Source organism: Chiloscyllium punctatum, chromosome 45 (assembly GCF_047496795.1).
Source record: "Chiloscyllium punctatum isolate Juve2018m chromosome 45, sChiPun1.3, whole genome shotgun sequence".
NCBI lineage: Eukaryota > Metazoa > Chordata > Chondrichthyes > Orectolobiformes > Hemiscylliidae > Chiloscyllium > Chiloscyllium punctatum.
Window position 1 is genome coordinate 44,516,272 of NC_092783.1, and position 27,314 is coordinate 44,543,585.

The 27,314-nt window shown below is 40.9% G+C and overlaps 1 long non-coding RNA gene across 9 annotated transcripts in view; it reads left to right on the forward strand.

The window, feature by feature from the left end:
* The window catches only part of LOC140467326 (uncharacterized), a 94,992-nt gene that overhangs the window by 61,995 nt on the left and 5,683 nt on the right, over positions 1–27,314 (forward strand). For 8 of the 9 annotated variants that reach the window (XR_011955415.1, XR_011955414.1, XR_011955409.1 and 5 more), the window contains one exon: positions 10,262–10,429. The exons of the other annotated variant lie outside the window; for it this stretch is intronic. This is a non-coding gene — a long non-coding RNA (uncharacterized lncRNA). The remainder of the gene's footprint in view (positions 1–10,261; positions 10,430–27,314) is intronic. 9 annotated transcript variants of the gene reach the window in all.

Here is a 27,314-nt window from a genome sequence, read left to right on the forward strand (position 1 = left end):
CAGGTAAAGATGGCAGATTTCTTTCCCTAAGAGACATTAGTGAACCAGATGAGTTGTTAACAACAATCAACAGTGATTGCATGTTCACCATTAGGCTAGCTTTCTCATCTCAGATTTTTTATTGAATTCAGTTTCACCACATACTATGCAGGAATTTGAACCCATGTCAGCAGAACATTAGCCTCAACATCTGAATTCCTAGTCTTGTTTTCATCAGGTAAGTTGCTTGTGTGAACTGTTTTTGCTGTACAAAATACTCGGGTGGAAAAATGCAGCAAAAATGATACTGTGTAATTTTCCTATGTTACTTTGTGCTCAAGCAAAAACTATTTTAGAAACTTGCTTTAGGAGATTAAGTGGATCAAGTTAAAGTGATATGACATGCAATTTGTGATCAGAGTGAAATTAACATTGTATTCCATATCTTTTTAAGATGCAGCATTCTATCTTGTTTGAGCCCTCTTCTGGAGTACTGTGTGCAGTTCTGGTCACTCTGCTATAGGAAGGATATTAAATTGGGGATGGTTTAGAAAAGATTTACCAGGATGTTGCCAGGAATGGAGGGTTTCAGTTATTAAAATAGGCTGGTGCCGTTTTCACTGTAGCTTAGGAAGTTGAGGGGTGACCTTATAGAGGTATATAAAATCATGAGGGGCATGGATAGGGTCAATAATAGTAAGGGTCTTTTCCCTAAGGTGGGGGAGTTCAGAGCCAGGGGGCATAGTTTTAATGTGATAGGAGAAAGTTTTAAAAAGAACATGAGGGCAACGTTTTTACACGGACTGATTAATATCTGGAATGACCTGCCAGAGGAAGTGGTGGATGCAGGTACAGTTATAGTTTTAAAAGACATTTTGGATAGTTACATAAATAGGAAAGGTATTGGAGGGATGTGGACCAAGCACAGACAAGTGGTACTAGTTTAGTTTGAGAATGTGGCTGGTGTTGATTAGTTGGACTGAAGAGTCTGTTTTCATGCATTGTGACTCTACGTCAACTGTTCGACCAAAAAATATGAACTCATTTCTTGCTCAACTTTTATCCTTACCCTATCTATCTTTTTGTGTTCTTTACTGTTTTCTCTTCAGTTGCATCTTTGAAATTTGAAAAATGAAATTTCTTTCATGTTACGGAATCTTCCATTTGTCGGTTAATGGCAATGTCCTTAATGTTTGTGGCAATGTAAGCTAATTGCCCTGACCTTGAGGAAATCTGACCATGGTTCAAGCAATTGCTGTGGTAGGAATCTCCTGCAGACTGATATCACTTTAAATGTGGCCTCATGGTGGAGAATGCTTGGCTGTGTAAGTTCATTGATTTTTAACAAGCAGGCTAAACAGTCAATGAAATCAATATATTTATATACAGCGAGGCAGATAGTTTCAACAATCACTTTTCCATTTAAATTTTCAGAAATAAACTAATGGATTATTAAGTTGGAAGATAAAGTAACATAGACTATATAGTTGCAAAATGTTTCTTAGAGATCAGGATGATTTAAACTGTTTTATAATTAACTTTGGAGCATGAATACAGGTGAAATATACACAATAGCAGAGACATCCACAACATTTGCAATGAATTCAGTACCTTGCAATAGTGCTTTTGTAAAATCCCCATCCCATGCCATCCCTCTGAAGCTGCACCCATTCCTTTGATCCCTCTTACAACATCCCCATCCATTCATGGGGCTCCCTTTATGTGCCACTGTTCTTTTCTGCTAGGCCCCTCCCCTGCCACTACCAGCAGTCATTGGCAGTTGCCCACACCTCATACACTCCAATCTGTGTGCATGACGGAGCAGCTGATCCTCAAAGCACCAGCCGCAAACTCTCAGAAAGCCAGTCTTTTTTTTTAGTTTTTGTGGGGACTTTTAGAGTATGTGAAGGGACCCAGCTTTGAGTCCTGATCTTCTCATTTTCTGAACTTCAATCTTCCTCCAGTGGAATCTAGAATCATCCTGTATCTCTTAGGGTAGATGTTGGGGGAATGGTGGTTGTTTGGAAGTCACATGTAAGGGTTGCTGCTTTTCTTAGCAGTACGGGGACCTCAGTAGTTCCATTGAAGCCTGGTTTAAGGTCTGCCTAGTAGACTGCAGAGTGTTCACCCAGCCAGGAAAAGGAGAACCTGATTCAAACAAATTAAAAATGTGAGATTAGAACTGTTTGAAATCTGAACTTAGCTACTATCTGTAGCCCTTGAATTAACACGCTGCCAGCCTCATGTTTTAGTGTTTGTGCATACCCACAAGTCCTTTTGTGGCTCCTGTCCATCAAACCAACTTTATGACAAAAGTGCAGGTGGGCAAACCTGTTATAGAATGCTTTCCCACTATATGTTCATGAGTCAAAGTCTGTTCACTGGAGAAATAAGATATAAAAATTTAGCTTGGGGGTGTATGTGCACAAAGCTTTGAGTTCAGGTTTTCATACTGACACGTGCGTTTTTTCTGTGAGATGGATTTGATGTTGATCTCGTTTTTCATATTATCAAGTATACTGAAATGCTTATATTACAACTTTTACATTTAATACATGCCCAATGCATTTATTGATGTGAAAGCAACCTAACTAAGTCTTTGCCATTTTTCAATGCAGTGCAGATTTAGGGTATCAGTTTGAATCTTTGGCACTGTGGATATGCCTGAAGTTCTGGATTTACGTTTTTTTTATATCGTAGATTAAGTGCTATTACAAAAGGGAAAGATTACTGTTCTTCATGAAGTGGTTTGAATTTTGTTTAAATCCCTTTGACAATAAAGAAAGAGGCTGATTGGGATATGAAGTCTCCTGTTTTCCAGGAGAGAGACAGATTAACATGATTTAAATCCACAGTTTTAGAGAATGACATCAGCAGGTTCCAACGTGACCAACTGGCTGCCAACTATTTGACTTGATACACTGCCATGGCTATGCAGTCATAGTTTTGTTTGTGGTTGCATATGTCTGATTTTAAAATTAATAAGATTGTGCATAATTCTCATGAACACCAATGAAGCACTTTTTTGGTATTTAAGGAATAGCTTGTTGCTATACAGGTTACTGAAATGAGAATCTATTCCATTTTTATTTGCCTGTGGCTGTTTGCTTTCATTCTCCAAGCTTTGTCCTTAAATTGGACTGAGCATTTGCCTTTTAAGACTGAGAATATGAGCATTTAAAATGTTTACTGTCTTTAGGTTTCACATTATATGGCATATATACAAAATACACAAATCTGATCAAAAGGAAAAGATTTCAAATGGTAATAAAGAAAACCTTGTGGTTGGGACCTCTGTGTAATGTTTTGGCTTGTCGGTAGATGTAGCACCACCCTCCAGTTTTTAGATGAGATGTCAAACTGGAGTTGTCCTTTCAGACAAATGTAGAAGATCCACGGCTTTATTTGGAAGAAGAGCAAAGGAGTTATCCCATACCTGTTGTGTGTTTTAACCTTGTTTGGTATCACCATAACACATTATCTGATTTTTATTACATTTCTGTTTGTGGGTGTTTGCTGTGTGCACTATGTCCTCTGCATTAAGACTACCTTCAAAGTACTTCACTGCCTATAAACTGCTTTGGGATATCTTTGGGATATTTTCTTTTTTTCCCCAACACAGCACCTCCGAGTCTTAGCCTAGATTTGTTTTTACAAACTCATGGTCCCATAGGCTGGAAAATCTTAGACAAGCCTGGCTTACAAGTCCCACCCTTAAATCTTACACTTATCCAGCAATCATACTGAGGCCATGGCTTCCAACTCCATCTGGGAGGGCATCCTGCTCCCAAGAGGACCCACTAGTGAGTGGTAGCCACTGCTGTGACTGCAGTGAGTCCTCAACGAGGCACCCAGGTAATGAGGCAGGTTAGGGTGCTTCACCGAGTCAGTCCAGCAGGTCCCTCAGCAAAGTTGCATTGTGATTATATGGACACCAACGGATAGACCATGAAATCTTGCCCTACTCTTTATTTCCCAGCTTGTATTCTTAGGTAATGTCAGGTTGGTGTTGGCGGCCTCATCAGATTCCATTTATTAGTTCCTTAATAACCTCAATTGGATCAAAAGCAAGCATACCTCTGACACCTCTCTGCCAGCAGAGCCAGGTAGGTGCCCCCTGCCATAGCATTCAATTTTCCTGTCTCCACTTGGTAGTTTACACTCACCCAACAGAGCATAAAATACCAACCCAATTTTCTGGAATGGATCTGAACTTACAACCTTTAGTCTTTTGAGGTGAGGTACTCCCAGTGAGCTAACTTTATCAATAGAACATTATAATTACAGAAATGGGAAGCAACCCTGACAGCATTTGTTCTGGTAAAAGGTCTGTGTTAATATTTTGGGTGTATGCCTTGAAAAATTAAAGACATGAGACTTGCAAAGTTCAGCTTACTGTTAACTGCGTACTGAAGACTCCCAGGCTGACTGAAGGAGGTGGCGCTGTTTCCCAGACTAATCCAAAGTTGTTGAGGGTCAGTCGACATTGTCCCAGGACACAATGAAAATCCATCCCTAAATATCATTTTAAAAAGTAATACTTGCTAGCCATTGCAAAAAAAATTATCAAGCACTTTCTAATTGCATTATTTAATTGACCGTATCTAGTTTACTTAACACCAATTACATTTTGTTTTTAAAGAGGCACAGCACTAAATTAGCAGCAGAATAACTCACTAAATTCGATGCGACAAAACAGCACATTTTTCAAATCAGTTTTTTTTTGTTTGAAATATGGGCATTTCCCCTCAATAATTGTTTTTGAGAAGGTGACAATGAGTTGCTGTCTTGAACTGCAACAATCCATGTGGTGTACATATGTCAGCTGTTGTATTTAAATTATTTTACTCCTGTGATCCAGTCCCCTTACGATAAAGGCCGCCATACCATTTGTCTTCCTAATTGCTTGCTTTGCCTATATGTTAACTTCCTGCATTCCTTGTATAACTGCATCTAAGCCTCTCTGAATGTTTAAAATTTGCAAGTTTTGCACCTTTTAAAGCAAGAGCTTCCTAGTATCTCATGGAGAGTTCCAAGTTGTTTAGCTAGCAACGGTTGAACATTGTTATTTTTATAAGTCATCATGCTGGTGTATAATTTCTGGGGAACGTGTCGCCAGCATTCTTATGTGTCTGCTGCTCTTGTCCTTCTAAACAGCAGAAATAATTGGTTTGAAAGGGGCTATTGAATGTTACTCGCTACTTTGTAGCCTGGAGATTGTCCACAACTTGCTGCATGCTTTCCTGAGGAGTTGAATGGCCTCGAACCATCACCGAGTAGGCCATGTCTAACCTTTATGATGTTGGGAAGATGATTGATGAAATAGCAATGATTGGCACTAGGACAGTACTCTGAGGAAAGCCTGAGGCTCAGATGGTTTGCCACAAGGAACCACCAGCATCTATCTTTGTGCTAAGTATGACTCCAACTAGTGGACAGCTTTTTTGATTGCCATTGATTTCAATATTACTAGGGATCATGGATGACTTAATCAATTAAATGATGCCATGCTGTCAAAGGCAGTCACTCCCCCATCACTTATTGAATTCTCCTCTCTCCATGTTTGGACCAAGACAGTAATATAATCTGCAGTCAAATTGTGCTGGTGGAACATAAACCAAGCATTGCTGAGCAGATTACTTCTAATTTAGTGCAGTGTAATAGGCCTTATTTACAGTGTCATTATTTTGATTCATAGTAGATATATAGCAATTGTTTTTTATTTGTATATTTACTTTTCTATTTTATATTGGTTGATGTGGTTTATATTTGCCTTCCTTTTGTGGGCAGGACATCCCCATGTAATTTTCCACCTTTGACTTCCTATAGATATGTATGTGTTTAGCACTGGACTTGGCTCTGTGCATAACATTACAGTTACACCTAAAGTGATTTGCTAACACTTTTTAGCCCCCTTCCCTCAAACAAAAGGTTTCTACAGTATAATCAACTACCTTCTCCTCTTCAAATATTTCTGCATATCTTGCCATCTAGAAATCAACCAGGAAAGTTATTTGATCCCAAACACATCCAGGACATGGATAAAAGTAGTGAACGAAGTGGTCTACACAATTACTTTGTTAATGACACCTTGGGAGCAACTTATTTTATAAAAGTTGGAAGTTTTTTAGTGATCCTTCTAGCTGAGGAAACCTCTTCAAAGTTTCCAACTCCATTGTTCTGTTGAAGGAGGAGCAGAGATTTTAAATTGCACCTGCTCCTTTTAAGCATCCTTGTAAAAAGAATTAGGAACAAGAATGCATCATTCAGCGTCTTGAATCTGCTCCACCATTCAATAGGAACATGGCTGATCAGCCACCTCAGTACCCAGTTTCTGCTTTCTCCCATACCTCTAAATTCTTTTAGTCCTAAGAACTATAACTCCTTCCTGAAAACATTTAACATTTTGACCTCAGCCACTTTCTGAAGCAGCGAATTCCAGTCTTAAATGGTCTACCCCATAACCTTTGACTGCGAAACTGGTTCTTGACTCCCCTGCCTTCAGGAATGTCCTTCCTGCATTTAGCCTGTCCAGTCCTTTTTTTTAGAATGTTTATACATTTCCATGAAATGTCACTTCATTCCATTAAACAACAATCCTATCTGGTCCAATCAGACTTCATACATCAGTCCTGCTGTCCTGGAATCCATATGGCCTGATCTAAGCTGGCTAGCAGCCTGATCTAAGGTATCACATTCTATCTAAAATGTGATCTCCTAGACTAAAAACGACTTTATTGTCACTACCCAAGAGAGGGACTGATGCATTTGTCTAGATTAGAGTGGTGCTGGAAAAACACAGCAGGTCAGGCAGCATCCGAGGAGCAGGAAAATCGACGTTTCGAGCAAAAGGCCTTCATCAGGAATAGAGGCAGGGATCCTGCAGAGTGGAGAGATAAATGAGAGGGGGGGGGTGGTTTGGGGAGAAAGTAGCATAGAGTACAGTGGGTGAATGGGGGTGGGGATGAAGGTGATAGGTCAGAGAGGAGGGTGGAGTGGATAGGTGGAAAGGAAGATAGGCAGGTAGGACAGGTCATGAGGGTGGTGCTGAGCTGGAAGGTTGGAGCTGTGAGGTGGGGGAAGGGGAAATGAGGAAACTGGTGAAATCCACATTGATGCCCTGAGGTTGAAGTGTTCCGAGGCGGAAGATGAGTCATGCTTCCTCCAGGCATCGGTGGTGAGGGAGCGGCGGTGGAGGAGAACCAGAACCTGCATGTCCTCGGCAGAGTGGGAGGGGGAGTTGAAATGTTGGGCCACAGGACGGTGGGGTTGATTAGTGTGGGTGTCTCGGAGATGTTCCCTAAAGCGCTCTGCTTAGAGACGTCCAGTCTCCCCAATGTAGAGGAGACTGCATCGGGAGCAATGGATACAATAAATGACATTGGTGGATGTGCAGGTAAAACTTTGAATGTGAAAGGCTCCTTTGGGGCCTTGGATGGAGGTGAGGGAGGAGGTGTGGGTGCAGGTTTTACAATTCCTGTGGTGGCAGAGGAGGGTGCCAGGAAGGGAGGGTGGGTTGTTGGGGGGCTTGGACCTGACCAGTTGATCACGGAGGGAATGGTCTTTGCGGAAAGTGGAAATGGGTGGGGAGGGAAACGTATCTCCGGTGGTGGGGTCTGTTTGGAGGTGGTGGAAATGTCGTCAGATGATGTGGTTTATGTGAAGGTTGGTAGGGTGGAAGGTGAGCACCAGGGGTGTTCTGTCCTTGTTACAGTTGGAGGGGTGGGGTTAGAGGACAGAGGTGCAGGGTGTGGACGAGATGCGTTGAAGGGTATCTTTACTCACGTGGGAAGGGAATTTGCGGTCTCTAAAGAAGGAGGCCATCTGATGTGTTCTGTGATGCATTTGTCTAGTGTGTGCTGCTTTTGAAGTTACTAGGGAACATGCAGGCATGAATAACTGTTTAAGGATTTTTTTCTTGTTTATCAGTGTTAGAGAAGTGTCTTTTTAAACCAAAATAATGCATTCGGTGATTAAGTTCTTAACTACCGTGTTTGCAACAAATGCTATGATTTTCAATTAGGTTAGTTGAGTTTTTAAATTTTAGTTTCTTGCTACCAAGCTAATTATTCAATTGTAAATTATTCCAAAACCAAAATAATACAGATTTTTCTTGAGGTCCTTCATTTAAAGATTTCAGCCATAAAAGCCAGCCTTCTGCCTCCCTCAGAGGAGAACAGCAATGCAGGAAAAATTACATTTAATCTCCCTTGGCAGAACTAGCAGCATTTTAATTTCAATCTCCTTACACAACAAACAACATTGTTAAACTTTGAAAACAACTGGGCACCTACTTGCCAAGAATTCAGGGATTCTGGGTAAAATGTGAATAATGCCAGGATTGCCAACTCCTTCCCTGTACAATAGCTGACTGCTACCTGTTAACGCCCTAGTATTCAACCTGCGTCATTCCAACTGTGGAGAGCACAATATTTTTCAACGTCGGAATACAGCATTCACTTCAGTAAGGAATATTTCTGTGGCAGTGATTGATTTGAATTCTCTTATTTTAAGTTTCTTCAATAAAAGTTTGAATCGGTTTGGTGGCAGTGCTGCTCAGGCCAGTCTCTCTCATGAGATTTGCAATGAGTTCAGATTGTCATCATAAGTTTAGTTGTGGTTGTGTTGGATACTGAAGCAATTCTGCTACTAAAATACCTGAGTTTACGTTTATGTGGGCACACTACTGTAATGAATGTTGCAAGCCGAAATCCTGTCATCATTTACTTCAGAATGTTTTAGAATTTTATAAAAGTGGATTTGTTGCCAAAATACCTCAAAGACATTCCAGCAAAGATACTGCATTTATATAGCAAACGTACGTATTCTATATATGTTGTGAGACGTTTTTGAAAGAAAGATTAAGCAATAGCAAGGATGTAGCTGGCAGTATTGCACTGGTTTGCTTTTAGATATTTTAAAATTACTTTTGCTTTCCTTTTGAAGATATTGCTGAGATAATTAGTCTAAAGTGGTGCTTAGTTGGGATGAAATAAGTGTTACAAGTTCTGTATTATCGTGCAAGTATTTTCTTCTGAAATGTTTGATTTGAGTTAGATTTTTCTTTATCAATTTACAATGAAAACTATGTATACATAAAGCAAATTCCTCTCTATAGCTGCAACCTACAAATGGCTCAGTTTTCCTTTGTGTACCTTTTTTAATATCTGTTGCAGACTCTTGTAACCATTAGCCCTGTAAACATCCGGCTACAGTAGCTGAAAGCACTGCAACCATTTTGTGTCTTTAGTTAAGGAGCTAACTGAAATATTGCTACTTCAGGGCAGAGAGCCCACCAAATTATTAGACTTGACAGATGAGTGATTACTGCCAGTCACCTATTGATGGCGAAGCCAGCATTTTGGCTCCAATTGAAGACCCACCACACTCCTCCAAAAGAGTGGACCTCGGCTTGGATGTTGCTTCCAGTGGGTGTGGCCCTGCCTAGCTACCTGCTGCTGGAAGTTCACTGAGATTGTGATTTTTGTGACCAGCAAAGTAGTCAAGATAATAGAAGGTTCTCTTACCGTACAACATGCACAGCCATAACATTTCAGTTGTAGCTTCCTCTCTTGGACACTGCCAAAGACTGTCTAACCACAATACCGCAGTACAGTATCTGTCATAGCCACTTCCTCATTCTGCAATGTTCCTTTAATCCTAGTTCAAGTGGAAACTTGTATACCAGTTATTCCAGTATCTCTTTCCACCTCTGACGTTGGCATGTGATACTTGCACTCTGTCTACTTTTGTTTAATGATCTACAGCCAAGAAGAAGATAGAAAGTGCCACCTCCATTCCAGCAAGGATCCTGCTAGCAGTCATTATACCGCAGAGGGCTACTGAGGCTGAGTCACTAAGTTTATTCTGGGATGAGATAGACAGATTTTTAATCAGTGAGGGAATTCAGGGTTATGTGGAAAAGGCAGGAAAGAGGAGTTGAGGATTATCAGCTGTAATCGCGTTGAAAAGCAGAGCATACGTGGATGGCTAGAATGACCATCAAGGGTTAGGTGAGAAGGTAGGAGAATGAGGTAAAGAAATGTATCAGCTATGATTGAATGGCAGGGCAGACACAAAGGGCCAAATCGCCTAATTCTCCTATATCATTTGGTTTTATGACCCCAAATACTTCACCAGAGTCCAATTTGTATTTTTAAAGAAGAACCTCATTGACTTCTGGTCGATGTCCATCTTGCCTGAGCAAGCTGATAAATGACAGTGGCCATTTTGACTGCCTGCCTCCCCATGTTATATAACCTGGTGCAACCTCCCTTTTCAGGTACGCCAGTCAGCCTGCTCTAGTGGCACCTTTCTATCTGCAGTTACACAACTGATTGGGATTGAGAAGGTGGAACACTCATAATAGCCGCAACAAGTGTGGAAATTGAGCCTATGCTGCTGGCATCACTCTACATCACGAACCAGCCTTCCAGCCAACTGAACCCTGGTAAGAAAGAAAGTATTGTGTTAGTGGCAGTTTTTTAAAATGTATAGAAAATGTGTATATTATAGATGCTATGAAACGTATCAGAACAGAGGGTTGGAATAGGCATGAGTGTATGTAGAGAGGAGGTATGGTACTGTGACAATAGGAGAAGTGTTGGTGTGTATTGGTGCTATAAGTATTGGGGCCCTGAACAGAGATTGAGCCTTAATTACTCTTGTAGGGTTACTGTATTTCTTGTAATATTATAGCCACATCCTTCAAAGCTACACTCTTGATATTGACTTGTGTTCTTCATTGATGAGAATGGTGAGTACAGATTTTCCTGTACCTTGTGGGGAAGGAAATTACAGGGCCTGGAGGACTTGCAGAGATCTATTTCAGGTATTCATTGTCTGTGTAAGGGTACTTCCACTTTTACTGCTGACCTTTTTTAAGTAGCATTGGGGAATGTTACCCCACCACAACCTCAAGCAGGAATGAATCCAGCAGGTAGCATATTATACTCAACATTAATGCAGTCTGTTACCTGTGACCCATTTGCAAGTGAGGTTGAATTTCTGTCCAAGATCTTTGTGTTAATACTAACATGGTGACATCCATTTGAGATAATTTAGAATTCTGTGGCAAATCATTAGACTAAAATCAAATGCATTACCTGTGATAAGCTATTGTTTAGATAGCATATAATGATGCACTTCAGCACTCCTCTGCAGCTAGCTGGTTTTAACATGTAGTTCCTCAGTTCCTCCTGGTTTTAACATGTAGTTCCTCAGAATCTCATCAGGAACTTTTCTACAATGTGAATATTCTTTCTATTGGTATATTAAGGTTGAGCAATAATAAATGACAATTTTCTGATTTAAGAAATATGCTATCAATTTCTCATTTGACTCAGCTTGTTGCTTCCTCAGGGCCAAGAAAAAACTTGCATTCTGTAATTTTGCCCTACAGTAAAATACAAATATATCTATCCATTCAAAGTGCAGTTATGAAGGCAGTGATTGTGGGCAGTATTTAATAAGGCAAAGGGATTCTCATCTGCTGCAAATAATCTGGTAAAAGCCGCACATTGCCACTTTTTGGTTTCTCAACTTAACTGGGAAGAATGCACTGATAATTGTAGCCCACAGTTCAATAAACCATCACAAAATTTATAAGTGCATAAAACCCAGTGATGCCATTAAAATTATGAATTTCTCTGACTGCTACTCGGGTAAAACTAATTCCTCCAAAGTCTTGTCAGTAACATTGTGACGATGCTACTCTTTTAACAAGTTATGCAGTCCTTGGCTATTTTGTCAGAGAGATAATAAAAGCAGCGATTAAGAAAAGTTTGGCTTGGATGGGTTTTTGGGCCAGTTTGATTATAGCTAACAGATACTGCCTCACGCAAAATGTTTTTTGAGTTTTTTAAAAAAGCACTTGTACATGAAAGGGGAGCGGCCAGTTCTCCCAGCTCAGCTTTTCTGTGGTTTGATTTTGGTTTTGGCAGTCTGGCTATTCCCTGAAAGCAGTCAGGCAGCTGCTGCACTAAAAGAAGCAAGTCCAGGCTAATCCTCCTCTCTCAGACATCTTTCCTAAAAGACATTGTGTTTGATTTGACCTTTTTATTGCCAAGGAGTGTTTATGGGGATTATTGTAAAAATTTAGAACAGCATATTAAGGTGGGATAATCTGTTGGGTTTTCAGATAGGTGAAGTTATTCTGTTTTCTGTTCTCTTCGTGTTTGATTTGGTAATCCTGTAAATAAACTCAGTTTTGTTTGAAAACAAGGGGATTGACCAGCTGCATCCCTCATGGAATATCCACGTTATACCTGCTTAAAACAACTAGCAACGTTAGGTCTGGGTGATTTTCTTGAAATGTTTCGAGGGGGTCTGGCCTGGTCCATAACAGATTGGGGGCTCTTTGGGGGATTTGTTCTGATTTAAGATTAGGGTTGCTGGACTTGAAAGCAGCGAGTGGTAGGTGTTAGTATCTTTCATTCTGGATATGAATTTGTTTTTTTTAATGGTGTTTGGGGTAACAATGGCTTTTTCAGACACTGGGTTTGCTGGGGGTAGAAGAAATTACTTTGGGGGTTTCACAAAAGGTAATTAAGGCCAAGCTGCTGAAACTAGCAGACAGGCTGGAGTTGGAACTGCTTCCTTCCATGACGAAAGGAGATAGTTTTACTGCAATATCTCAGCATTTAAATTAGCTGGAAAAGCCATTAGAATCTTTAGAGATGGTTAAAATTCAATTGAAAATAAAGCAGCTTGAGTTGAAGGCAAAAGCCAAGGAATTATGAAAAAAATTAGGAAAGAGAAAAAGGACAAATCGCTTTAGCAGGGCAAAAAGAAAGAGAGAAAGCGAGGGGAGAGGAAAGGAAGAAAGAGGGAATTTGAACGTCAGAAATTGGCATTTAGACAGGAGTTCAAAAATTCACTTTCTAAAGTAGTGAGACCTCATGTGAAAGAGCAGAGAGTTAAAACGGCAAGATTAGCAGGTGAAATGGCTGATGATTGTGAGTTGGTCCATCAATCAAAATTTTGGCTTCCAAAATCTGATTTAATCCGTGTAGGATAGAAACTGGGGAAAAGAGTAATCTTTGAAAAGGGAAAGGTAGATCTCGGTGAAGACCTTAAGGATAACTTACCACAGGGTTAAAAGGAAACCCTTGAAGGGGAAAGAGAAGTTAAAAAGTTCTGGTGTTTTCAGTGCAATAAAGTAGGCCACATGAAATCAGTGTTGGTGTGTTAGGAAAAATATTGGGAAGCCAGATGTTGCAAAACAGGATAAGCCAGTGAATTTTGTCGGAGTGGTAATGGAAAGCACAGTGGAGACTAAAAGGCTGCACCACAATGATATAGCTGGTTCACGGGTGGGAGTGGTGCTGATTGTGGTTGAAAAGCCAATGGAAACCCAGGCAACTAAACCATTGTAGGACACATCCTGGGATTTTTCCTGACTGGATGGTAACAAGGTCACAAAGTCACCAGATATCAAAGAGTATAGATAAGAAAGTTGAAGTGGAATTAGCAGAGACCCTGTTTGATCAAATGGTTGAGACAAATCAGGAGCCGATAGAAGTTTAGTTCAGATAAATTAACAGAGTTAGAGAAGAAAGATGAAAGTTTTAAGCAATTGTATCAAAAGGTGTACACAGAAAAATAGTAGGAATATATTCCTGAGTGTTATTATCTTAAAAAATGATGTCTTGATGAAGAAGTGGAGAATATCTGGAATGTAGGACCAATCTGAAATGAGGAATTAAGAGGGTTAAGAGGTCATGAGATACCTTTAGCGAGCAAGGTGAAGGAAAACCCCAAAGCCTTTTCTCCTTCTATAAGGAAAAAGAGGGTAACAAGGGAAAGGGTTGGCCCACTCATGGACAAAGGAGGAAAGATATACATGGAGTCAGAGAAAATGGGTGAGATTCTTAATGAGTACTTTGCATCAGTATTCACTGAGAGGGTCATGGCGGATGTTGAGGTTAAGGATAGATCTTTAGTTATTGTAGGTCAAGTTGGTCTAAAGAGGAAGGAAGTATTGTGTATTCTAAAAGGTATTAAGGTGGACAAGTCCCCAGAACAGGATGGGATCTATCCCTGGTTGTTGAGAGAAGTGAGAGAGGAAATAAAGGACTGGAGAATTGCTAATGTTGTCCCCTTGTTTATGAAAGGTAGCTGGGATAATTCAGGTAATTGCAGACCTGTGAGCCGAAGGTCAGTGGTAAGGAAGCAACTAGAGAAGATACCAAGGGATAGGATATAGAGAGGAAGCTCAATTATCTGAACGAGATGGTCAGGGACTATTTTGTTTGGATAGATGATTATTCGGTTAATTGATTTCCTCTGGAGCTCCGTGTTCTGTGAAGTCTGCTAGGGACTAGGCAAAAGTACACTGTGTGTGAGACCCCACCCCCATCTGCTCCCTCCCCACATTCTGCTCAGCCCCAACATCTTCCAACGCCCCCCCCCACCAACTGTCCCCGTCAGCCCCCAATCCCGGCCAACACCAACCCCCGCCTGCTCCCAATCCCGTCCACTCCCACCACACCCCAGTCCACCCTCAACACAGTCCAACACTGCCCCAACCCCCAATCCTGTCTGTTCCCAGACAGGCCTTCACCCGCCCACTCGCCCCCGTCCAACATCACCCCCACCCCCATCCGCTCCCACCTCCAACCCCATCCAACACCCGATTGCTCTCAACCCCATTCACTCCCAACCCATCCCCCCCCGCCCGCCTCCAACCCTGCCCAACAATGCCCACTGCCGCCTGCTCCCCACCCACCCTCAACCCCATCCAACACCACCCTACGCCCTGCTGCACCCATCCAACAATGCCCCCTGTCCGTTCCCAGACCCGTCCACTCCCAACCCGCCCCTAGCACCGTCCAACACCGCCTCCCCTGCCCCAACCCCATCCAAAACTGCCCCCCCCCGTCCACCCCGCCCCAACCCCATCCAACACTACACCCCCACCCATTGTGCCCCCACCCAGGATGCCAACAGTAAAACTGCTGCTGCCTTAGTAGGGTAAGTCTCCCAATAAAGAGTGTGTGCACGCATGCTTGCGCACGCACACACACACACACACACACACACAACGTTTTGACAAATTTCCACTCTGCCCTGTTCAGGGTAATGTTGGAGAGATTATCTGGGGAAGGGTGGTTGACGGTACACCCCTATGTAGAACTTCAGTGAAAGTGTCGTGGGAGAGAAAGAGAGAGAGAGGGCATTTCAGTGAGCCTAGTTCATTTTTAATCATTGTACCTGTAAACAAAAGGCGTGATCAGAGTTGAAACAGCTCTTTGACATAATGTTTCTATCGGGACGTTGAGATCCCCTTCGGATAATCCAATATAATTGATATTCGGATAATCGAGGTTCTTCTCTATACCCATTTGGAAGAAAATGCGCTTATTAGTGTACGACAGCATGGTTTTGTGCAGAGAAGGTCATGTCTTACAAACCTAATAGAATCCTTTTGAAGAGGTGACAAATTTGATTGATAAGGGAAGGGATATAGATGTCATATAAATGAACTTTAGCATTTGATAAGGTTTCCTATAGTAGGTTGATGGAGAAGGCAAAGTCACACGGGGTCCAGGGAGTTTTAGCGAGATGGTAGAGAACTGTTTGGGCAACAGGAGATGGAGTAGTAGGGGAACGGAGCTTCTCAAAATGGACACCTGTGACCAGTGGTGTCCCACAGGGATCCATGCTGGGACCACTGTTGTTTGTGATATACGTAAATGATTTGGAGGAAGGTGGAGATTGCCTCATTAGCAAGTTTGCAGCTAGCACTAAGATTGCTGGAGTAGCAGGTAGTGAAGGGCACTGACAAAGAATGTAGCAGAGTATAGATAGATTGGAGAGTTGGGCAGAGAAATGGCAGATGGAGGTCAATCCGGGCATATGTGAGGTGATGAATTTTTGAAGATGCACTTTCAGAGCAAACTGTACAGTTAATGGAAAAGTCCTGATGAAAACTGACGTACAGAGAGTTCTGAGTATTCAGGTCCATTGTTCCCTGAAGGTGGCAATGCAGGTCAGTACAGTGGTCAAGAAGACATATGGCATGCTTTCCTTCATCGTACGGGGTATTGAACACAAGAGTTGGCAGGTCATGTTGCAATTTTGGTTGCCACATTACCAAAACGGTGCCATTGTAGAGGAATTACTCAAATTTTTCACCAGATATGGACTAACCAGAGTGATACAATCAGATCAAGGGTTAAACTTTACATCAAATTTATTCAAGACAGTTAAGACAACTTCAGAATAAAAAAATTCAGTCTACTGCGTACCATCCAGAGTCACAGGGAGCGCTAGAAAGGTGTCAGCAGACATTAAAGACCATGTTGAGGATTTATAGTCAAGACTATCCAGGTGATTGAGATAAGTCTATGCTTCTTGCGGTCAGAGATATACCAAATCAATCGACCAAATTCAGTCCATTTGAATTTGTTTTTGGGCACAAAGTGAGAGGACCTCTAAAATTATGAAGGGGAAATTGGTAAGTCAGAATTCAGAGCCCACATATTTGGACTGTGTGTCAAATTTTAGGAAACGATTAAATAGAGCAGGGGGGTCTATTTAATCACAGCATATCATGAAACGGGAAGCAGACAAGAAACCAAAAACTCGTGATTTTTTGCTATCAGGGATAAGGTGTTAGTGTTATTTCCAGTGATAGGTGAACCTTTAAAAGCAAGGTTTAAGTGGACCTTATCAAGTCGAAGTGTAATTGAGTGAGGTGAACTGTTAAGGACTCCAGACAGAAATCGATGTGTCATGTGAATATGTTCAAAAGGTATTTTGATAGGGAAGGAAAGCAAAAGGAGAATGGGTTATTGGCCACAACAGAGTGAACAACCAACTTTGGAGGATTCCAAATTGGACGTTCCTCAAATTAAATTGGACAATGAATAAGTTTCAAAAATTGGGTATAAATAATTGAGTTGCCTTGCAGAAGAATATCAAAATGACTTGAAAGGGTTATTACTGTCACATGGGGAGATGTGTAGAAATTAGCTTGAAAGTACTAACCTAATTATGCATGGTGTAGATATAGGAGATGCCGTTCCAATTAAGCAGCGTCTTTATAGGCATAACCCTCTAACGTTGGCACAGTTTCGAAAGGAGATTGAATGCATGCTCCAAGATGACATCATTGAAGTGAGTTACAGTGACTGGAGCTCACCCATACCAGATGGTAGCCAATGGTTTTGTGTGGACTATTGACAAGTCAATGCAGTTACAAAGTCTGATGCATATCCGATTCTGTGTTAGGAAGACTGTGTTGAAAAGGTGTGACAAGCAACTTATATTTCTAATTTGGACTTGCTCAGAGGACACTAGCAGAATGAGCAAAGGCAATTTTGGCTTCTGGAACACCGAATGGACTGTATTGATTTAAGGTCATGTCATTTGGTATGAAAAATGCACCAGCCACATTTCAGAGACTAACCAATAAGGTCATTGCCAGATTACCCAATTGTGTTGTATTTTTTGATGACCTACTGATTTTTAGTCACACATAGAAGGAGCATTTGCAACATTTATCAGAATTATTCGATTGACTTCAGGTGGCAGGCTTGATGATAAACCTGGCTAAAAGTGTATTTGCCAAAGCCCAAGTCACCTTCCTGGGCCATGTTATTGGACATGGACAAATGGCCCCATGGAATGCAAAAAAACAAACTTAATTTAGGGATTGGACAAACAACGGTTCCTGGGATTGACTGGATTTTATCAAAACTTCATACCACATTTTAGCAGTGTGGTTGTTCCACTCATTGAAGTACTAAAGAAAGGCAAGATGTTTCGTGGACAACAGACTATCAGAATGCATTTGACAGCCTGAAAGCTGTGTTAACCATTGCCTTAGTATTAGCCACGTTTAATTATGCAAAGCCATTCAAGGAGTCTGTCGACACAGGTGATGTAGATGTTGGTGCTGTGCTCTTGCAGGAAGATGATGATAAGGCAAAAATATCTTACCGGGTTTTTCTCCAGGAAATTGAACATTCTTCAGCAGAAATATTCGACAGTTGAGAAGGAGATTCTGAGCTTGGTGTTGGCGTTACAACATTTCAATGTTTATGTTACCAGTAACACATCTGGGACAAACATATACACTGACTGTAACCCATTGAAGTTTGTGGTGAAATTTAGGGATAAAATTGCCTGACAGTTTAGATGGGGTTTGTTGTTACAGCCATTCAATTTGAAAATTGTGCATGCGACAAGATGAGAAAACGACATTGTCGAGACTTGAATGAGAAACGAAACTGTTCGGTGGTAGGAGTAAAACAGACTGAAACAAAATGTAGCAGTGTGTGTTTGCATGATTATTGTCAATGTAATGTACAGGTGTACCCTGGTATCTGGGGTTGATACGTTCGAAGACCTACTGCAGATACCCAGGACTGCAGATAGTAGCGAACCGCATCATTTAAATGGGAAAGTTACCTCCCTGGCAGCCTCCTGGAATTATTTCTGGAATGTTCCATGTAATAGTTTTGGACTGCGGTAAACCGTGGAAACTGAATCTGCAGATACAGGGATTCTACTATATATGTGTGTTACAGTGTACTAACAATTTAAGATTGAGGTTTTAAAATGAAGCCATTTTTGGATATTGATGGTCCACTTTTCTTAAGGAGGGAGGTGTGACGATGCTACTTGTTGACAAAGTTATGCTGTCTTTGGCTTTTTCTTTTATCAGCTCATAAAATCAACGATTATGAAAAGTCTGGCTTGGATGGGTTTTGGGGCCAGTTTGCTTATGGCAACATATACTGCCTCAAAAAAGGCTTTCAAGTTTTAAGCAAAAATAGTTGTACAATGAAAAGGGAGTGGCCAGTTCTCCCAGCTCAGCTTGTCTGGTTTGATATGGTTTTGGCAGGCCAACTATTCTCTGAAAGCAGTCAGGCAGTTGAAAAAGCTGCTGGAGCCAAAGAAGCAGGTCCATGCTGATCTTCCTTTCTCTCAGACATCTCTCCTGCAAGACCCTGTGTTTGATTTTACCTTTTTTGTGTCAAGGGATGTTTATGGGGATTGTAGCAAGTATTTGGAACAGCCTCATTAAGTTGATACAATCTATTGGCTTTTCAGGTAGGTGAAGTTATTCTGTATTCCGTTCTCTTTTGTGTGTTTCATTCATTAATCTTATAAATATACTTTGTTTTATTTGAAACAAAGTAGTTTGACCAGCTGCATACCTCCTGGAATATCTGTGTTACAAATGCTTAAAATAACTAGCAAAGTTAGAGTCTGGGTGACTTTCTTAAAATGTTTGATGGGGTCTGGCCTGGTCCATAACAACATAAAATCCCGTATTGTAGCACAATTTAACAAGCATTGGAAAAAGAATTTTTAATCAACTACTATGCAACTTAATTATACCCTTCAAATTCTCAAATCCACCACAATTCTAATTGCTCCAGAAAACAGGTAAACAGTTTAACACCTATACTCTGAGAGGGAAAATAATGTGGTTAGGGTAAACAAAATCTGAATAATCAGAGGTCTAGACCACAAGGTGTAAAGATTACCTCAGTCTTTCTAATTTAGACAATAGCACAACAATGTTGCAATAGGGTGAAGACTGTTCTTTGATTCATTGGTTGGTCAGGTGGACCTAGGACTAGAATAAATTCTTCATTTTAAACTTCCTTGGTTTTTTTGTCTTTCCCACGTGATGGGGAAGTGAGTGAATGTGAGACAAAAATACTTGACTGCAGGATCTCCCCATTTCTCTTCTGTGCTGCTGTTGGCACTTGCATTTTTTTTAATACTCAGAAACTCAACCAATTAGATGGATGTACCAGACAGAATCCTGAAAGATTCTCAGTATTGCTCAATCTCATTCTCCCTCTCTCTGCTTGAGAAAGCAACATTTTACCACAGCTGAACAATATATTCAGCACTTGTTCTTTAAGTTGAAAATTTTCCTGGTATTCCAGTCATGATAGAGAAATATCCGTTTCAGTTTACAATTCCAAAAATGAAAAATATGCTGTCTCTTACGTAGGTAAGAGTAACAAATTTGGTCGATAATTCATTGAGCTGCCCAACCATTTGTTGTATCTGTCCAAGTAACTTAATGGATATGAAATAAGTTAATTCAGGTCCTTTTTTGACGTAAAAGCCAGTTATGGTATTTCATTGTGGAATGACCTGATTATCAAACATGTCACTAGTTTCCTATGATGCAATCTTTTTTTCCAGTAAATGTCCTTTTATTTTTATGTGAAACACTTTGCTGCAGTGAAATTGGCTGTGACGTTTTAACCACTTTTTTGAAAAAAGTTATGGTAATTCATTGCTTTCTTCCTCTTGTTTACGACTGGTATTTGTATTAACTTATGAAGATCACTGTATCCAATGAGCTTTTTTTCCAATCTCTACTAACTTCTTGTCATGTTCAAATTCTCACAAAACTTGGCAAACCAATCAGCTGCCTACACACTTCACAGTGCTATTCAAACAGAATAAGCAGCCACATATACATACATCTTAAAAACTTTAGAGGCCTCCACATTTTCACTTGTTTATTAGAGAAGAGAAATAAGGTCTTTTTATATTAGAAGCAGGAGTAGGCCATTTTGCCTTTCTAGCTTTCTCCCACCATTCAATATGATCACAGTTGATCATCATCAGCTCAATACCCTGTTCTAGCTTTCTTCTCATATCCCTTGATTCTTTTAGCCCTAAGAAATATATATTTAACTCCTTGAAAACATTCAATATTTTGCCTCAACCACTTTGTGTGGCACAGAATTCCAGTCACCACTTTCTGCATTATTGCAAATATTTATACATTACGTGAATATTGCGCACATTAGTTACAGAGATTGTTAGGCACACACTAGCCTCTGGTCAGTCTTGAGGCCCTCCTTGATGCTGGCATCATTGTAGTCATCATTGTAGGTCCTTGTGGCATAATTGTAGTGGTGCTTACTGTAATCAGGTATTAACTTGTTCAGACCCATGTACAGCAGTATGTAGCGGGGCTCCTGTGCTGCATTGGTAAAGTCCCTACCTCTGAGCCAGGAGGCTCTGGTTCTAGTCCCACCTGCTTCAAAGGTTTGTAATGACATCTCTGAACAGATTGATTCGAGAATACTTACAACACTATTCAGGAGAGGTTGTGCATTTCATTTTTGATAACTTTTATCAATGTCATTTAATATTCAGCCTCCCCCCCCCCCCCCCCCCCCCCCGATATGTATGAAGTTTCCCATTTGATTGGACGGTCTGTTAGCCAATTAGTACTAAGGCCCAAAATATGATTTGCTTTCCTAGCATAGATTATCCTATTGCAGCTTCATCAAGCATGCTGTACACATCAATGGAGATATTCAGTGTCCCATTCAGCTGAGAATGATAACTTGCTGTGTAATGAGGTACCAATATCCTATCAGCCTAATGTGTAAACAGAGAGAAAATAGAATTACATAGAACATTACAGCATAGTACAGGCCCTTCGGCCCTCATCGTTGTGCCAACCTATGGAACCGATCTGAAGCCCGTCTAACCTACACTATTCTATTTTCATTCATATGTTTATCCGTTAAAGCAGTCATCCTGACCCGTCCACCTGGATTAGAGACTGGAGGATGAAGTTTCAATTCAGGACTTGAGCACAAAATGATGGTAACATTGAGGGAATGCTGCATACCTACTCTTGGCATTGTTTCTCTAAACTAGTGGCTTTGGTCTTGATTTAACATATCAACTGAACTACATCACCTGGGCTCTTACTTTGGTCCTGTATGTTTCAGCCTGGAAAATAATAACCTCACTCAACAAAATAATTACATAAAACATTTTTAGCTTTTAAAAATTCTTCAATGTGGTGTGGGTGTTGCTGGCTAGGACACCATTTATTACCTAGTTATCCTGGGCAAAGTGCTGGTGAGCTGCATTCTCAAACTGCTGCCAACCTGAGGGTATAGGGACACCACAATTTTGTAAATAAGAGGGTTCCAGGATTTTGACCCAACAACTGAAAGAATAGTGATAGATTTCCCTTTTCAGGATGATAAGTGGCTTGGAGGAGAACTTGCAGGTGTGGGACTTCCACAGATCTGTTGCCCACACACTTCAATGTGGTAGAAGTTGCAGGTTTAGATGCTGTTGTTGGAAGAGTTTTGATGAGTTACAGCAGTGCATTTTCTTGACTGCCCTAAAACTTGAGTTACAGAATATAGTTTCACCCTCATTACCATTGGATCCTGAGTCAGAGTGGTCCGAGCTGAAATCTTGGTGAGTAGTTTTCAAACAAGGGGGAGCATGATGAGGTAGAAGTAACCTTATGGACATCTGAGATTGAAAAAGGAGTTAATGTTTCAGTAAAGCAACTTGGTCAATGGTCTTAATCAGACTGAGAGCTTTAGTCTGTTTTTCTACTGGCTTTTTTTTCAGATCCATTTCCTGTTAGAGAGTAAAACTACAATGAAACTCAAGCAACAAGTGAACAAGGCCATAGGGAAATACTGTAGATATTTGAGTAATAGTTGAATATTTTTGACTACATTTTAAGGTTAAATTTATGGGGTTGACCATGACATGGATACTACTTTCGAGGGGCTAAAGTTCATGCCTGTCAAAATTCATACCGTATCATTAGCAGAAGCCCTTTGATCTCTAAATGAATAAAGATTTAAAAAAACGAATTATGGTAATTCTGAAAACCCGGAGCAGAGAATAACAGCCAGTGGACTGGAACACCCAGAGCAGAGCGGAACAGTCGGTAGACTAGAAAGACCGGAACAGTCGGTAGACTCAATTGCATCAAGTGGCTGCCCAAATCTAGGTGTGAATATGATTTATTTAATTGACTGTGTGCCTTGGGCTTTGATTTTGCTGATTTTTATTTAAAACTTGAACTATTCGTGAACATATGAATACAGAAAACTAAGTGGGGTTTTAATACATTAGGAGAAAGTGAGGACTGCAGATGCTGGAGATCAGAGCTGAAAATGTGTCGCTGGAAAAGCGTAGCGGGTCAGGCAGCATCCAAGGAACAGGAGAATCGACGTTTCGGAGTGGGGGTGGGGGCGGAGAGGTCAGGAAGAAGATTGCAGGTTAGGAAGGTAGTGCTGAATTCGAGGGTTGGGACTGAGACAAGGTGGGGGGAGGGGAAATGAGGAAACTGGAGAAATCTGAGTTCATCCCTTGTGGTTGGAGGGTTCATACAACCACAAGGGATGAACTCAGATTTCTCCAGTTTCCTCATTTCCCCTCCCCCCCCACCTTGTCTCAGTCCCAACCCTCGAACTCAGCACCACCTTCCTAACCCCCACCCCCACTCCGGCCTATCACCCTCACCTTAACCTCCTTCTACCTATCGCATTCCCAATGCCCTTCCCCCAAGTCCCTCCTCCCTACCTTTTATCTTAGCCTGCTTGGCACACTCTCCTCATTCCTGAAGAAGGGCTTATGCCCGAAACGTCGATTCTCCTGCTCCTTGGATGCTGCCTGACCTGCTGCGCTTTTAATATATTAGCCTTTATTTAGAGGGAGGGCCGAAGTCAAGATTGCAAGAAGGAAAACAATGAAGCAAATGAATGACCAAAGTAATTAAGCCTTGCAATTTATCTTTTCTTTATCCTCCATTGCAAAAGAATTAGGACTCCTATGGAGAGAACTTAACAACTTTTCTATGTTCTAACTTCATGGCAGTTACCTCAATCTCTGTGTCTTCCCTAATATATGTTACGTCTCCATCCAGGAACATTATTGGCTTATTAACTGCTTTATTATCCTCTAGGTGCAAAAAAGATGTTACTTCAGTGTCATCTTCTAAATATTTCAAAAGCTTTTTTTCTTCTCCATACCAGAATGGCTCAGTTTGCAACAACCTCTTGTTTCTTTTTCCTCAATAAAAAAAAACTTTGCTAACTTCTTGGTTCAACATCAAATTCTCATTATAGGGAATATCTTCAGAAAACAATTTTGCTGGAAGTGGTGTTTAGTTTTTAAGTCCTTTTCTTTTGAAAGGTGCAACAACTGACTGTTCCAGTATAAGCAGCTTATTTTGGGACTTTGCATATCTGTTACAGAGGGTGTTAGGTCAGTTTTATTGCGGAAATGTCTTCAGTAATACTTTATGATCAGGGATGAAAGGATATTTTTGCTAATGCACTTTCCTATCCATTGAGAATTTGGTCTTGATTTTATTCATCTCAATCCAAGGAGTAAAAACACAAAATTGTCTTGTGCGTGGGAAGCCTTTGTCATTAGTTGTCAGCTTCATATTGAAACAAATGAAGCACTAGCAAGTTTTGAGAAGATTTGTAGCTCAATTTGAAGTTCTGGATGTAGGTTTGTTCGCTGAACGGGAAGGTTAGTTTTCAGGCGTTTTGTCACCATACTAGGTAACATCAGTGAGCCTCCGGATGAAGCACTCATGGTATAGCCGGCTTTCTATTTATGTGTTTAGGTTTCCTTGGGTTGGTGACAACATTTCCTGTGGTGATGTCATTTCCTGTTCTTTTCCTCGGGGGGAGGGTGGGTGGTAAATGGGATCCAAGTTGGTATGTTTATTGCTAGAGTTCCGGTTGGAATGCCATGCTTCTAGGAATTCTCGTGTGTGTCTCTGTTTGGCTTGTCCTAGGATGGGTGTGTTGTCCCAGTTGAAGTGGTGACCTTCCTCATCTGTATGTAAGAATACTAGTGAGAGTGGGTCATGTGTTTTTGTGGCTAGTTGATGTTCATGTATCCTAGTGGCTAGTTTTCTGCCTGTTTGTCCAATGTAATGTTTGTTACAGTTCTTGCAAGGTATTTTGTAAATGACATTAGTTTTGCTTGTTGCCTGTATAGAGTCTTCCAAGTTCATTAGCTGCTGCGTTAGTGTGTTGATGGGTTGGTGGGCTACCATGATGCAAAGAGGTCTCAGTAGTATTGCAGTCACTTCCAAAATGTCTTTGATGTAGGGGCAAGTGGCTAGGGTTTCTAGACACATTTTGTCTGCTTGTTTGGGTTTGTTGCTGAGAAATCAGCAGACTGTATTCATTGGGTACCCATTCTTTTTGAATATACTGTGTAGGTGATTTTCCTCTGCTGTTCATAGTTCCTCTGTGCGTGTGTAGTGGATGGCCAAAATAAAGTTCTAATGTAGTCTTGTTTGTGGGTGTTGGGGTGATTGCTTCTGTAGTTCATTATTTGGTCTGTATGTGTTGTTACCCTGTAGATGAAGCACTGTATCCTGCACCCCTTGCTTGCACGAAATGTGAATACTTTAGACTGGTTTGCATTTTTAAGAATCTTTATGGACAGTTTAAAGTTAATAGGTGGAATATTTATACCACGATCATTGATATTGCAATTGTAACCAGAGTCTTGTTAATGCACGGATAACAATTTACATTTTAAAGTGACTTTCTAGTTGAAGTTGGTGGAAACTCAGCTGTGATTTGTACACCATTCTCAGCCTGACAATAACTATAATTAATGGGACAGTACGTGATCACATGTCATTTTCAAGCCATCACTACATTGTCATGACACAGTTAAGATGAATCCTGTAGATGTTAACTATTCATGAGAAAATGTCGTCTGCAATTCAGAAACTATTGGTTGGATCACCAGTGAATCATAGAATCCCTACAATGTGGAAGTAGACCATTCGATTTATCGAATCTGTACTGACCCTCCAAAGAGCATGCCACCAAGATGCACCGCCCGTCCTAGTAACCCTGCATTTCTCATGGCTAATCCACCAGCCTGCAAATCCCTAGACATTCTGGGCAATTTAGCATGGCCAATCCACCTAACCTGCGCATCTTTGGACTGTGGGAAGAAACCAGAGCACCATACATGCAGGGAGACTATGCAACTCCACGCAGACATTTGTCCGAGGGTGATATTAAACCCAGGTCCCTGGTGCTATGAGGCAGCAGTGCTAATCACTGAGCCACTGTGTCCTGTGTAATGACAGAACTATTTGAAATTTCATGAGTGGTTTAGTTTCTAATTCCCATGAGCAACATAAATATGTATTAAGTTTACAGTGCCAATGCAGCCTTGCCTTCAGCAGTGTTGTCTAATAAACCAAGCTAGCCTGAGATCTTCTTAGAGATGATTTTTCATTTTGGGCTCCAGAACTGCCATTCTCTCAGAAATGACGCTTCTAAACATTCTGTGTTTTTTGTGCTTCTTCTTGTGTTCCCACACTACTCTGGATAGCTCTGCAAATATTTGAGTCACAACATTCAGGTCAGGCTGGATTTAATGCACCCTGTGGCAGTGAAAATTCTGGAGGATGGGCCCATTGTGGAGACTCTGTATCTATCTATTGATGCCCTGATTAAGTCAGAAGGTGGTGCACTGACATGGGAATCCAGAGCCAACCTCATGGATGTCAGTTAGGAACCTTAAAAGCTAAAAGACACAACCATAATCCACAAGCTATCTGCCGTTTTGTGGCTCAGGAATAAATAGAAGCCACATAACTTTCCTGTATCTCCTGAAGTCACTTAGCATAAACCTGTCAACTTTCTCTTACTTTGAAGTACTGTATGCCTAATCAAAGGATTTGTCATCGGGAAGATGGGAGGCCACTGAAAGCCAGTCCTGCCTCCGTGCTACCACCCAACTCCATGGTCACCATCCTGCTCTTGTTAATCTCTTGATCTGTGGTCCCTTAACAATCCTAGATTCATGTTTAGTGTAGCTGCAATCATTTCCAGTGACACTGAGCACCAGTGGAGAACCGCTGGCTTCTGATATGGCAACAGCTTTTGATGGATGGTATTTTCATCACAGGTCCTGAGTTCTGGCGAAGACCCTATGGTGTCTGATTATCATCCAACCTCCCCCAGTGTAACTGGGTGGTCCCTCCCTATGCTCCAGCAAAGACCTTGTCAGGCTGATGTAAATCCAGTACACAATTGGAAATTGTCTTTCGAATATGTCAACTACAATAAAAGGAGAAGGATGTGCCCCATGAGCCATTAGCATTTCTGGTGCAAGATTTATTCTAAAACACTTGGTGTTACTGTTACAAATGCTCATTTTGTGTTTTTTTAAATTAATTACAAATATAACACAAGCATACAGTCATTAAAATGCCTGCAACAAACTTGGCAACTGTACCCAATCTATACAACAGTGAACAATTCCCTCACTTTTTTTGGATTGGTACTAGTAATAATGCTAATGAATAATGGCTCATGGCTTATTAAAGATACATATCTACATTCAAGCCTGTATCCACTGGTATCTTATTATTTATTCTGGTGCTGTTGGGCATATATCACTAAAATATATGACCATGGTTACTGACAGACCTTTGGAGTCCAGAGGAGAGACTACAGCCGCTACATTTTATAATGAATGGTGGTATTGATATTAGGAATGAGATGACACTTTAAGTCTCC